The 14,263-nt window shown below is 39.1% G+C and overlaps 2 long non-coding RNA genes across 3 annotated transcripts in view; both read right to left on the bottom strand.

Annotated features, from left to right (window-relative positions):
• The window catches only part of LOC111562979 (uncharacterized), an 88,188-nt gene that overhangs the window by 16,095 nt on the left and 57,830 nt on the right, over positions 1–14,263 (bottom strand). The window contains exon 5 of one of the 2 annotated variants that reach the window (XR_004846696.2): positions 12,901–13,387. The exons of the other annotated variant lie outside the window; for it this stretch is intronic. This is a non-coding gene — a long non-coding RNA (uncharacterized LOC111562979). Of the gene's footprint in view, positions 1–12,900; positions 13,388–14,263 lie in introns of those variants that run through there. 2 annotated transcript variants of the gene reach the window in all.
• Positions 11,580–12,604, bottom strand: LOC129348617 (uncharacterized). The gene is made up of 2 exons (XR_008601235.1): positions 11,915–12,604; positions 11,580–11,800 (listed from the first exon to the last, which is right to left on the bottom strand). It is a non-coding gene; the product is annotated as an uncharacterized LOC129348617 (long non-coding RNA).

Here is a 14,263-nt window from a genome sequence, read left to right as displayed (position 1 = left end):
AATATGTGTTTAATCTCAATCATGTAAATTAATGGCACATGGTAACGTCACCCTGGGGTAAAGGGTCTCCTGAGTAGGATCGAGTAATTAACACATCGCCAAAAGAAGTCCTTTTTTTATCAAATTTCTCACTCTAATTGGAAGACAGGCTGTTAATTTCCAGCGCCTGCATAACGAGCCTCACACATACAGCTAATTGTGAAATGGTGTATTTGCCAAACAATGAGTAAACACGCTAAAGGATAATTAACAGAAAATCACAATTCTTAGTTTGCGCTTCGTGCATGTGTGAGTTCCGACAAATTGCTTAACCCTCGACACGTGTTACATTTAGAATTTTAAAACTATATTAGTTAAATTCTTGATTTGTGCAAAAAAGGATGAGAAAAAAGTCACAATATTTCATTCAGCTTGATCAGAGATGATTTACAAACACTGGTGCAGTAAAAGGTTAAGGATGACAACTGTTAATGGCTGTTAGAACTGCTATAGTTCCTGTAGAGCAGCAGTGTCAAACATGCGGCCCGTGGGTCAAAACCGGCCCTCCAGGGGGTCCCATCCGGCCCGCAGGACGACTTTGCACATCGTAAAAATTACAGAGAAGACATTAACTGCAAATTGTACATTTGTAAACTTCTAAATTTAAAATAATTTCTAGCCCATGACAAGTTGTTTTGATCATAAAGTAAAATCATGTTTGATGTTCATTGATCTTATGTCATTTTGTGTCTCATTTTTGTAATGTTTTGTCTTGTTTTGTTGTTTTTTGAATTTTTTGGCAGACTTTTGTCGTTTTGTTTCTCGTTTTAGTCATTTTGTATTTCCTTTTTGTCTCATTTGTGTCTTATTTTTGTCATTTTGTGTTTCGCTTTATTCGCTGTTTTGTGTGTTGTTTTTGTCATTTTATGGTGGGTTTTTTCTTGTATTTTTTGTCAGTTTTTTTGTCGTTTTGTTTCTTTTTCTGCATTTTTTGTCTCATGTTTGTCCATTTTTTCCCCCAACTTTTTCAACAAAATTTTTGTCTCTTTTTTGTTTTGTTTCGTGTTGTCTCATTTTTAGTCATTTTGTTTCTCGTTTTTGTCATTTCTGTGTCATTTTTGTAATATTTTGTCTTGGTTTTGTTGTTTATTTCTTTTTTGTCTGACTTTTGTCTCATGTTTTTGTCATTTTGTTTCAGATTTTTGTACTTTTGTGCTTCCTTTTTATCTTGCTTGTGTTTTCTGTCTTATTTTTGTCATTTTGTGTTTTGCTTTATTTGTTGTTTTGTGTGTTGTTTTTGTCATTGTGTGGGTTTTTTTGTCTCGCTTGTGTTTTCTGTTTGTCGTTTTGTTTCTTTTTTGGCATTTTTTGTCTCATTTGTGTCATTTGTGTAATTTTTTTGTCTCATGTTTGTCCATTTTTTGTTGCATTGTAACTTTTGTCTAATTTTTTGGTCTTTTTTGCTTTGTTTTGTGTTGTGTTGTTTGTCTCATTTTCTGTCATTTTGTTTCTCGCTTTTGTCGTTTTGTGTCTAATTTTTGTCATTTTGTGTCTCATTTTTGTAATATTTCGTCTTGGATTTGTTGTTTTTTGTCTTTTTTGTCTGACTTGTTATTTTGATTATAAAGTAAAATACTATGTCATTCAATTCCAGATACCTGTGACTAAAAGTTTTGTGCCTTCTTGTAGATAAACTGTGATCTGTCAGTTGCAATGTGTAAATGATAAACTGAGGCACAACACTGTTGAAATTGAATTAATATTCAGGTTGCTCATAATGTTTCGTAATAAGATAATTCCTTAAATGTGAACATTTTCAGAATGTAAAAATTTGGAGTTGTCTGTATTTATAGGTTATTATGCTGTGATTTTACTGGTCCGGCCCACTTCAGATCAAATTGGGCTGAATACGGCCCCTGAACTAAAATGAATTTGACACCTCTGCTTTAGAGAGTATGAACCTGCTCTCGGCACCGATCTGACCTACTGGACACCACACTGACCCTCCCTACATGTTCAAGTTCAAAGCCCCCTAAGTGAATCATTTCCATACTCAACACCTGTCTTCTCAACTGTAAGCCGGTGGCATGAAAGAACGTCGGATTTGAAAAAAAAGCCGACTCAGCAGCTCAGAAACTGCTTTATTTTAATGGTCACAGATTAATGTGACAGCTGACCCTTTAGGGGAGAACGGTCTGCTCAGCAGTTCAGAATAGACATTACACATGCACACCGGAGACTTAAAAAATAAGCTCGGAGCTGCTGGTGCAGTGTCTATTCAATGATTGCCGGGAGGATTCTCTTGTTATAGGTGGACTTTTTCTAAAGATTGGTTTGTTTATGTGTAACGATGTGATGTAAAGCAGGTTCTAATTTGTGAAATTCATCCGTATTGGAAAATGTGTGCAAAATTAAAAGACAGCAAGATCATTTCACTTATTTTGTGTTGTTGGGTTTTTGTTTTTTGTTGTATTAACTTGCTAGGAATCACTTTAGAACCATTTAAGGCCAAAAGCAACTTCAGCAGACGGTAAATCTGTGAGTCCCCTGTGGCCATTTAGAGTGGCCCACTGTATAAATCATATCAGACTACCTGTCCAGGCAGCTGAATTTAGTAATGATGCTGAGAATATTGTTTTATTCCAACACACCACAGTTTAGTAACACGAACCAAAACTAGCTGTAAAGGCATTTTTGGGGCTTTTCCTTATTCTCAAAATGACTTTAAAACAATATTCAAATAGTACTAAAACATGCAATGTGACACTAACGGGCAGTTTGGGTGAAAAGGATTCATTGAGGTTAAAATTTAGCTTTAAAAAGCCTCATCTATGTAAATCTCATCCCGTGACCTGTGTCTTTACAGATATTCAGTACAGTAATATGATTTATGCCTTCAGGAATTGGTTAAAATTGGATAAAACTGACCAATAACACTGGCTTTGTTTATCCACTTTTCCCCATTAAACTTTTACTTCATCAGCAAGTTAAGTTTAATCTATATGATAGAATTTATCTTATAACCTATTATATTGTAATGTAGGTGTTGTGGTTTCATATGGGTACAAAACACCAAAAAATCTTCCATCCATGTGAAAAAAGCAAACCAGCAACCTCAGAAAAGAACAGTGGGGTTTATTGTTCTTTTTCATTTGAGTATCAAATCCAAGTTTTGCCATATTTAGTTTAACTACCTTTTAATCTACCTACGTTCTGAGCAATTACCAGAGGTGAGTCAGAATTGTGGAGCAACACCGGACTAATTATTTTTCATTTTTATTTTCTTGCTGATGGGAATTTATCTTGTTGGTGTTCTTTTTCCCTGCTCAGCATGTTCATTCATGATGATGGCTGTCGCTTTGACTGAGTGGGAGGAAGCTTTTGTCTTTGTGCTCTGACTTATTTATTATTTATTATTCTAAGGTTGCAGCTGCTGAACTCTTCCCTATTGGTTTCAAGCTAGTATGTGGTAACCAAGATGGCAACAATGACCTTCAATTGTTGCTCCTTTGTGCACACCTTGATCATAGCATTGTGTTTATTCAGTTGTTGTTGCTTCAGAAGTATTTGTGTGTATCCTCTCAGTCTCATGGCTGATTAATGCCACACAGACATTTTTTAATCTTGTTTTAGTGTCTGCCACGTTTCCCCACAAGTTTTTATAAGTTTTACTTTTTCTTCTACAGTATGGATGCTGTGGAATTTTTTCATAATAAACTATGACTAAGGAAAATTCACATACAGATGTAGGAGACGCTAAAGGGGTTCGACTTAGAGGTCGACTTTGACAAGAAACCATCATTAGTTGAGTTGTGATGATATCAGTAAATGTGACATTCCTGGACCATGATGTATCTACATGTATCTTCCGACTTTAACAAATGTTACATATTAATCCTTTCAAGAGAAACAGGCCACCAGTTCAAAGCAAAAGAAGTCAAACGACAGGTTGCCAGCGTGGCTTATTTCATCTTGAAACGGCATGCATTTTCACACTGTTTCATCTACCAATCAACTTAACACATGCCTTGAGATGAATGGAATCCATTATCTTTCCTTCACTTTGAAGGTCAGCCAACTAACTTTTAAAGTTATTGTCCAAAAAAGGACACAGCAGTGGTGGGAAAACATTTCCACTTTCAAGAGCTACCTCACTGGATGTCTGAAATTTCTCATTTGGAGTTGACAGGGTGCTGCTGGGAGCAGAGCAGCATCATTCAGGGACAGCTCTCTGGCTGTGGCTCCTATCTCTCATTTTCTCTCTCTTCTCTGCAAATACGCCCCCATACCTACTCACATAAGCCAAAGACAGCCAGGCTGCGCTGCAGTGTGGGCTCCCCACTCACAACAACACAGCATGCTGGCAGGCTCACAGCAGAGAGGTACTATAGCTGTGCTTCACAACAGCATCATTGTGCCAGGTGATGTATATTTGCTGCTGTACAGCTACGATTGCTTGGCCTGATGCTGGTGGTTGTGGCGTAGCTTTGATAGTTAAAGTACACAGTGTAATTCTACAGTTGTATCCATGTACAAGCGTTCAAAAGAATGAATAAAAATGGTCTTAATTGGGAAGTAAACAGGAAAAGAGCAGTGCAAGTAAACTCTTCATTTGGTAAGGATTTCAGAATAAGGTTTGGCAAAATTTTTCCTCAACCGTGATGATATTTCCATAAGCCATTGGCCCATGACAATGCCCTTTAGTCCTCAGACATTCACAAAGTAATTAATAGCTGACTTAGAGGGATTATACTACATGAACGCGCCTTTATTTTGGTGACCTTGGAGAGGTTGACTAATCTCTCTAATTGAGTAGTTGTAAACACTATTGTTCCGACTCTGTTCCAATGTCAATTTGCTCATGTTTGTTGACGAGTCCTCGCACAGTATCTTAAAGTGTTCACGCCACAAGTGGAGGTATTATGACAATCTGTTTATCTAGAAGCTATTTGGCACCCCCAAGATGCACTGCTTCCATGCGAAATACTCCGGATCAGGGGAACTTTGCTTATAATTAATGCGTTCAAACCAAAGGGAGAACAATAACTTTGCTTGGAAGTCACATGTAATATTAAAATCATGTTTTCAGCGTTCTCTTGTCTGTAGCACTGTGCACAGCAGCAGCAGGGAAAACTACACTAAATATTCATACTTTAATGGCATTTCGGCATTTTACAGTGCGATGATGGATTTCCCTGTCTATGCCCTCCTTGAAAATCCAGTTTCATACATATTTAATAAGATCCTCTAAACAATTTTTAGATTTTGTCATCTTCAATGATGCATGCCATCAAACTCATAGGAAAAGTGCTTCATTCACACCCCCATTGTTCTCCCCACCACCACCACGCCCAGTTTGTTAGACAGCCAACTTTCACGGGTTCGTATTTTATTATCAAATCTTTTAACCTTGGCTCAAAACGGATGGCTGCAGTCCCAAAGCAGCTATAATGCATCATGTTCACGTGATATGCTAGTAAAAGAAGACGTGAATTTGAATGATTATAATTGTGCCTCTCAAAAACATGTCGCAAGACCGTGGATGCGCCCGAGCTAAGTGAGATGCATTAATCACAGCTTCCCTGAGGCGGTTTCAGTGCATGCTAAAGCAAATGTTCCTGTTCATTGACAACAGTAGAAAATTAATGTAGGAGTCACATGTTCTGGAAATACATCAATACACAAATGAACACTATGATTCACAATAACTGGTGGCGCATTCAAAAAGATGGGATGCGCCTGTATATTTTAATGTATGCGGACTACTTTTGTTGACATGAAGAAAAATAGTTTGTTCAACCATGTCTGCGTGTGAAAATGAAAACTAAATAGTATGAAGCGCAGTGGGGTAAAATGACAACACGCAGAAAAATGCAACCTCCAATTGTGCATCCTCGTGTACGATGGCCCAAGACATTGTCCCGGACCCAAATTAACCTGTGCAGTATCAATGAACAGCTTCTGACAGTCCATTTCATCCTGACAGAGACATTATAACCCCGCTGGAAGGGAACCAAGCGAGAATAAATATGGAAATTGACACTTAAGGAACAATGACAGCCAGCATTCACACCGTCACCTGCCTCTCTCTGTCACACACACACACACACACAACGATAGACACACATTTTTGTGTCAAGCACTCAGATTTCCTCCTCCAGAAAACTCACAATTAATTCCCGTAATAGGATTTCGCTTCTTCATTTCTCCTCCTCAAAAAAATTTATCTTGTTACAGTGGTCACAGGAAAAAGATAACCTTTGATAAACGAAACACTTACGAGTAGTGCAAACACACAATAGAGATAACATTAAATAGTGTTGTGGGGAATGATTTGGTCTCTTCCTGTTTGCTGCCACCGGCTTTAAGAGAATTTATAAAGGCAAAAACCTCATTAATTTGGATAAGAGGGTGATGTAACTGTTTAAACACATTCAACGGATTCCCTGAATCTTAGGTTTTGTATCCAGATGAATTAAAACTTACAGAAACAGCAAGGCTGAACCTGCTGTACTTGGAAAACCCTGTATTATATATACACCTGGAACCACTATAGCTTCATGGCTGAATCTATTAAATCTTTCTAATGGCCTGATTCATCCATGTCTGAGGATTTAGCATTGATTTACGCAACACTGGAAGTTTATTTTTTCTTTTAGAATAACATAAAACCCAATGACTTTTCTCAAACAACGTCCATGCTGTCAGGGGGAACTGTCAAAAGGCTCATCCGTTCAGTTTGTCGGTGGCAGCTCATGGGTGAAGCTGAGCTGCCTGGTATTGTACATTGGTATTTGTGCTCATAGTGTCCATGGAGGAGGTAAATGCCAGCAATCGGTATAGTGGCAATCAGAGATTCCCTGTTAGTATAGATAGGGGTGCCACAGCGTTGTACTTTTGGATTATGTAATTTCTGTACATTAGTTTCCTTTATGTTTTTCTTTTTACTTGTTCAGCAACTTCCGGGCAAGTTTGCTTTTGGTTATGTTTGGTTCTTTTATTTCTGTAGCACCCATTTTCTTTTGCATTTAACTCCCTCACCTTTTGTTATCTCCATGTACACCTTTTTCTTTCAAAATAAATCACAGCCCGTCACTCTATAATTCAGTTTCCTGTTATGTTCTTTTTTCTTTTTTTTTTACCACCCAACTACCCTTGACAGCCGGGTTGTAACAAGTAGAGGCTCGTCCCTTCTGGAGTTGGCTGAGGGCCCAGGGCCGTAACAACATTTTCTTTTGTCCGTTCAGGTAAAAGTTTATTCAGTATACAAATGACATTTACAGCTATGCTATTAATTAGAAATCTCATCATGGAATGGTACATTTTTGTGTGTATTATGGCTCTTCTCATATGTCTGGATAAGGATGTAAAATCATTGTTTATTCCATAATTAAAGTTTTTGTGGCCTTTAACACTATTTCCCAGTCTTGATAGTAGTAGTAATAATAATAATAATAATAATAATAATAATAACAATACATTTTATTTGTAATGCATTTTTCATTTAAACTACATCTCAAATATGGAGGACTAAAAGTGCCAAAATTAAATAAATAAATACATCATTAAATAATTAATTAAATATGTCATTAATTAATTAAAATTGGAATTAAATATTTCATTAATTAATTAAAATTGGAATTAAATATGTCATTAATTAATTAAAATTGGAATTAAATACTTAAATGTGTTATTAAATAAATATATCATTAAATAATTAAATATGTCATTAATTAGTTAAAATTGGAATTAAATATGTCATTAATTAATTAAAATTGGAATTAAATACATAAATGTGTTATTAAATATGTCATTAATTTATTAAAATAACAATTATTTTAAGTAAAAAACATATTTCATTATTTCACGATTTAATTAATTATTTCATGGTCCTTGTGTTGCAGTGGATCATGAATTAATTTTATCTGTCAACCTCGCCCGTCAAAGTCCGTGGGCGGGACTAACGTGAATCTAGTCTAATCCACTGCTTTTGTCTGCCTTGAAACCGGAAGTAGAAGTCTTTCTAAACATGGTGGCTGTGTAGAGGGAGAGTCGCTGTGAACTTTCTAGAGAGTTGGTGAGAGATATTTTAGACCTTGCAGAGTATGTGGAAGCAGGACCTGCTGACCGCGAGCATGTAGCGTGTAAAGCAGAGGAATTTATTGAAGTTGTTGAAGTTATTTCCGCACTTTCCGACCAAGATGTTGACCGTAGAGTGACTGCAAATTTAGAGGAAGTACTCCGCCGGTTTTCTGGTACCAGGGTGCAACAGGAGCACACACAGGGACCAGGGCGTTTGGCATACCGAGGGAAGTTCTGGAACATCACGTTCTTTGTGGATTACCAGCCTGTCAAATTGCAGCGATGCTCGGAGTGTCGAGCGCTTTTCCTTTAGGACCTACTCGGCGCGGCACGGCTCCGCTCGTCTTTGTTTAGCCGCGATTCCACAAGCATCTACTCGGCACGGTACGGCTCGTCTCATCTTTGTTAGCGAGCGTTTCCATACGGACTAATTTTCAGCACCTTCTCGGCTGAGGTTCCCAGCGAGCTGAGATGAGCCGATAATGTGGCGTTTACATAGTGCAGGCCACTGATTGGGCAGGGAGTGACGACACAGAGCAACTTCAGCACGAAAACAAAATCGTGCATTAAAAAATGACTGTAAACAGCGACGGTGTGCATTGCTCTTCACGAAACTCTCTGTTCTTCATAATTTTAATGTGACAGCCAGACCTGTACCGTGGGTGAATGAAGAGGTCGAGACTTTGTCTTTGGTGGTGGACCAAAGAATACAGAGAGAGCTGGACGGAGAAAGTTTATCAGGAGGTCTCTGAGCGGATGGCCGCTCACATATACAGTAGACTGTATATAAAGAGGACAGAAGCAGTGTAGGGAGAAGCTGAAAAAGCTCAAAAGTGACTATCGGTCCACCCAGGACCACAACGGCCGGCGTGGGTCAACCAGGAGGTGTTGGAAGAGGTTTAATGGAAGCTATTTACTGGCACTGCACCGGCGAGCAACAGGAGGAAGACTCAGCCGCTGCATTATTGGAGACGTTCGAGGACGGTGAGTGTTTTGTGACTTCAAGAAACTTATACATCATTTATTCCATTGGTGGCAAGCTTCTTTTAAGCAAACAAGTATTTTTAGAAAGTAACGTCGTTGTCTCCTGGAGCAGACAATAAGATAGCTAGTTAGCCATCGGCGCTAACTCCGTGCTCTGCTTGTATTTCGTGCTGCTGTTTCTAACGTTTAGCTCTCAGAAGCTAATACTTCAGTCAGCATGCCGTGTTTTTCTTGTACTTAGAGTGAGTGTTTATTTCTGTTCAAGAATCCCTTTCCACATGCGAAGCCTACTCCACCTCCGTCGCGGAGCCCCCGGCTGCCCTGTCTCCTCTCCACCACCAGCAGCAGCTCCTCTCCAGCACCAGCTTCGACACCGACCCTGTCAACAGCAACGTCTTATCACCGGTAAGACACGGTAAACAGAGAGCATGGTTGATTTTCGCATTATTATTATTACTACAGGTGTAAATGCCTGCAAGCATGATCAGAACAGTGAGACCAACGACCAAGAATTGAGGCAGGTGTAAATGCAAACTGTGCAGCAGCCAGCTCAGGAACGCCTGATGAAAGCTACATGTAGCTGCAGTGACACATAAACAGAACACATGCAGCTGCATTTATTTTCCATTGACTTAACAAGTAAGTCACTCTAATTAATTTACGTTCTGGTGCAGTGTAGTATTGCAACCATTCTTCTTATAGTCACTAGGTAGCTGTGAAACTGAATGAAAATATACATAAAAATGAGAAAACACAGCTCTTCTTAGCAACTCCAAAATGTGCACAGGATGAAATGAAGTTCACACCACGTCGTTTTTGTTTGTGGTGGAGGAGTTACTGCTTGTGCTTTGGTTAAAGCGAAGAGTGCCAGAAGTTTATTAAAGTATCAAAGACATGATCATGATTGAAAATGGATGGACGGGTGGCTAAACACATCACATCATAGCTGTGGAGTCCTTCCAGCTCCTGGGGACTACAATCTCTCAGGACCTCCTGAAAAAGGCTCAGCAGAGGATGTATTTCCTACAACAGCTGAGGAGACATGGCCTGCCACATGAGCTGTTGATCCAGTTCTACACTGCAGTCATCCGATCTGTCCTGTGCACCTCTGGATCAACCACACAGCAGGACAGAAACAGACTACAGCCCATAGTACGGACTGCAGAAAACATCATCAGAGACCCCACTCACCCTGGACATTTGGACTACAGAGCCCTGTACACAAAAATCACCACTACTGTGTTTATAGCAATTACCATTTTGCTAATGTGTTCATACATTCCAGTCTAGCTGTACATTTCTGTTTATATTGTGTTCTATTTTACTATTTCTTTTTCCTCCCTGTTCCTCTTTCTATTGTTTATTTTTTATTATTCTCTTCCATATTCCTAGGATGACACCAACAGCCGAAACCAAATTCCGTGTATATTGTGTACTTACTTGGCCATTAAAGCTGACTCTGATCACTTTTCTGTCTTTGGTCTAGGCAAGAGGAAAGGGGGCCACAGAAAACTGGACCTTCCTAGCGTACTTGTGGAGATGCAGGCTGAGGAGGAGTGGAGTCATGCCCAGCATGATGAGAACATCTGGTTGCTCCTCAGCGAGGCAAGAGAGAATGAAGCGGCCTTGCAGCGGGAGGAGATGGCCCAGAATACTGCCTTCAACCAGTCATTCCTGGGTGTGCTGGGGTAGCTGGGTAGGCAGCCGGCGAGTGTGAGCGAGTCCACCTCCCATAGACTTGAGATTTACAAGTGCTGGTCATATAATTAGAATATCATGAAAAAGCTCGTCTTTTGGACAACTGTCAGGTCAGCAGTCTTCCCCATGATTGTGTAGCCTACAGAACTAGGCTGAGAGACCATTTAAAGGCCTTTGCAGGTGTTTTGAGTTAATTAGCTGATTAGAGGTGTCTTCAATATTGAACCTTTCTACAATATTCTAATTTTCAGAGATACCAAATTTGAGATTTTTGTTAGTATTCAGGTATAATCATCAAAGTTAAGAGAAATAAACATTTGAAATATATCAGTCTGTGTAATGAATGAGTATAATATACAAGTTTCACTTTATGAATGGAATTACTGAAATAATGAACAACTTTTTTCATGATATTCTAATTATATGACCAGCACCTGTAGTTGTATATAGTTTTACTTTTAGTCCTCCACTGTAGGAGAGGCCCACCACAGTTTGTACTTTGCACATTGTAAATAGTTTTGATTTTGCTGCTAATAAACTATTTTGTGACTTATGTGACTGCATCATAACTTCTCATTTTGTCTGTTAAGACACTGGTAGAAAAAGAGTCAACAGTCTGAACCAAACAATTCTATATTCCCTAATAATGTATTTGTGTTTAATGGGATTTAACATGTTTTAACACAAACTCCTTTATGGTTCATAATTCTGGTGACTGAATTACACCAAAGCAATACTGATTTATCAAACTGGAATTTTCTTAAAACAGCTGTTTTAATGTTTTGGCGTTTAATTTTTTATTTAATCTTGCTAACCTTCACAAACAAACAATAGTATAGACACATCTACAAAAGTTTATTGTCAGAATTGCATTAAAGAAAACAATAGCGGTCCGGGGACCGAAAAACAGAAGTATAACAAGAAGAATAACTTTGCATGACACGTAGTGCATCAGTGCATCCTGTACATCTCTGTCCTCCTCCTCTACACCTTGTGCCACTGCAGGCTCATGTGCTGCTGCTTCAGGTAAATCCCATTAAGTCTCATCAGAGAGCATCTGAAACACATACACAGCATACATATTTTAATACCTAATAGCGACAAACTGCAGCCATTACAGGGTCGTTCACAGGACTGATACACGATAGCTAGCGAACTAGCATTAGCTTACCCTCATATGTCGTCTAGTTCATATCCTCTTGTCTTCGGCTTGATACTGCTTTATCGCCTCCCAAACTCTCCTGTGTGTCTCCTCAGTGTTTCGACTCGCCGCTCTCAGCTTTCTCCGACTCTTCTATTACTCTGAATCTGACAGAAAGCCACAGACCGAGCAGCAGGTGTACTATCGCCTCCATGTACATTGTTGCATTGCGTTTGTGTCGCACAGAAATGACGGTAAGGGACTTTCGGACCGCCGTGCTATGACGACTCCACCCACGATGAGGTGGTTCTCAATGTAATGGAAAAACAACTAAACCGAGACGAGCCGTGGCGCGCCGAGTAGATGCTAAAGGAAATGCTAAAGGAAAATTTGTCTTGCACCGCATGTATCAACATTTGGGAAAGAGGACCGAGTCTTTAGCGGTTGCTAATAAAGTTTTGTTTTATTGAGTATCCAAACCAACTTAGAGGTGAATAGCGCCACCCAGTGTATCGGAATGTGTTCACAAGCTCTGCGTCAATCCATTATCTGGAATCGATTTGCCTTGACTTGATGTGCAGGGTAACCAATCAGGTGTTAGGATCCGCCCACCGACTTTGACGGGCGAGGTTGACAGATAAAATTAATTCATGATCCACTGCAACACAAGGACCATGAAATAATTAATTAAATCGTGAAATAATGAAATATGTTTTTTACTTAAAATAATTGTTATTTTAATAAATTAATGACATATTTAATAACACATTTATGTATTTAATTCCAATTTTAATTAATTAATGACATATTTAATTCCAATTTTAACTAATTAATGACATATTTAATTATTTAATGATATATTTATTTAATAACACATTTAAGTATTTAATTCCAATTTTAATTAATTAATGACATATTTAATTAATTATTTAATGATGTATTTATTTATTTAATTTTGGCACTTTTAGTCCTCCATACTCAAAGTGCTACATTGAAGATATAAAAAGATAAAAACAAAACAAGCAGGTAGAATAAAAATAAACAAATATTTCAGGGACATGTTTAATTAAAAGCTTTGTTAAACAGAAAGGTCTTTAGGCCTTTTTTAAGAACATCCACTGTCTGGGGAGCTCTCAGGTGGTCAGGGAGGGAGTTCCAGATGTGAGGGGCGGCTGAGGTGAAGGCTCGGTCTCCCATGGTCCAGAGCTTGGTTCTGAGCAGGCGGAGGAGGTGACAATTATTAGCACGGAGGTTTCTTTTGGATGATTGGTGGCAGTGAGACCTTTGAGATATTTCGGGGCATTGCCATGAATGCACTGATGGGCGATTTTGTCCTGGATTCTGAAGAATATGGACAGCCAGCGGAGTGAACGGAGGATGGGTGTGATGTGGTTTTGCTTCCACATTCCCATCAGGATTCTAGCAGCGCTATTTTGAATATATTGGAGCTTTTGCAGGCTCTTCATAGGCATCCCGATAAGAAGTGCATTGCAGTAGCCCAGCCTGGAAGAGACAAAGGCATGGATGAGTTTCTCTGCCTCAGAAAGGGTGAGGGTGGGATGGAGCTTGGCGTTATTTTTGAGTTGGAAAAATGAAGACTTGCACAGATGTTTGATGTGTTTGTTGAATGTCAGGTGAGGGTCCAGTCTCACACCAAGGTTTGTAACTGGTGATGAGAGGAATGTCTTGTACGGAAAAGATGATGGTGGGTATGGAGGATGATTGGACGTGATGAGGGTGCTGACAAGAATGGCTTCAACCTTAGATGTTGGTACGCTAAATGTCATGGCTCAGCAGAAGAGTCCATGAAAAAGTCAAGGGGACAAAGAAAGCTCATGCAGGGCAGAGAAGATCGAACACTTTCAAAATCATTAAGCATCTGGACTCTGTTTTGGTTTGCCTGTTTTCTTGCTCCTACCTCCGCTGTCATTTCAGACCAACTACTCCCACCCGTCCTACTTTCCCCCCAGTTGCATCACCTGATCTTCTCCACGCCACTCACTAGTTCACAGTATAAACACCACTGCTCCACCATTTATCTAGCACCAGAACATCTTAGTGCATTTCGCCTCAGCTTTCCAGCCTACCATTGTCTTCTTCTGTTCTTGGCAGTTTTCAAACTCAGATTGTTTACCTGTAACCCAGTTTATATCTGACCCTTTTTTCACCTTGTCTACCTGCCATGAATGCTAGCTTGACTTAAGTTCTCTGCGAGTTGTGCATTTAGGTCCATTTTCTGATAGCTGGGTCAATATATAATTGGGGGACTTTTTGTAACATAGTTGACATTTTTGCTGTTTTCAGGCCTAAAATCAACATGGCTGCCTATAACCAAACACCACGTCATTTTTACAGAAAAAAAATCTTCTAAAATATTAT

The sequence above is a fragment of the Amphiprion ocellaris genome, chromosome 3, assembly GCF_022539595.1.
Source record: "Amphiprion ocellaris isolate individual 3 ecotype Okinawa chromosome 3, ASM2253959v1, whole genome shotgun sequence".
Taxonomy (NCBI): Eukaryota; Metazoa; Chordata; class Actinopteri; family Pomacentridae; genus Amphiprion; species Amphiprion ocellaris.
This window is presented reverse-complemented; position numbering and strand designations above follow the sequence as displayed.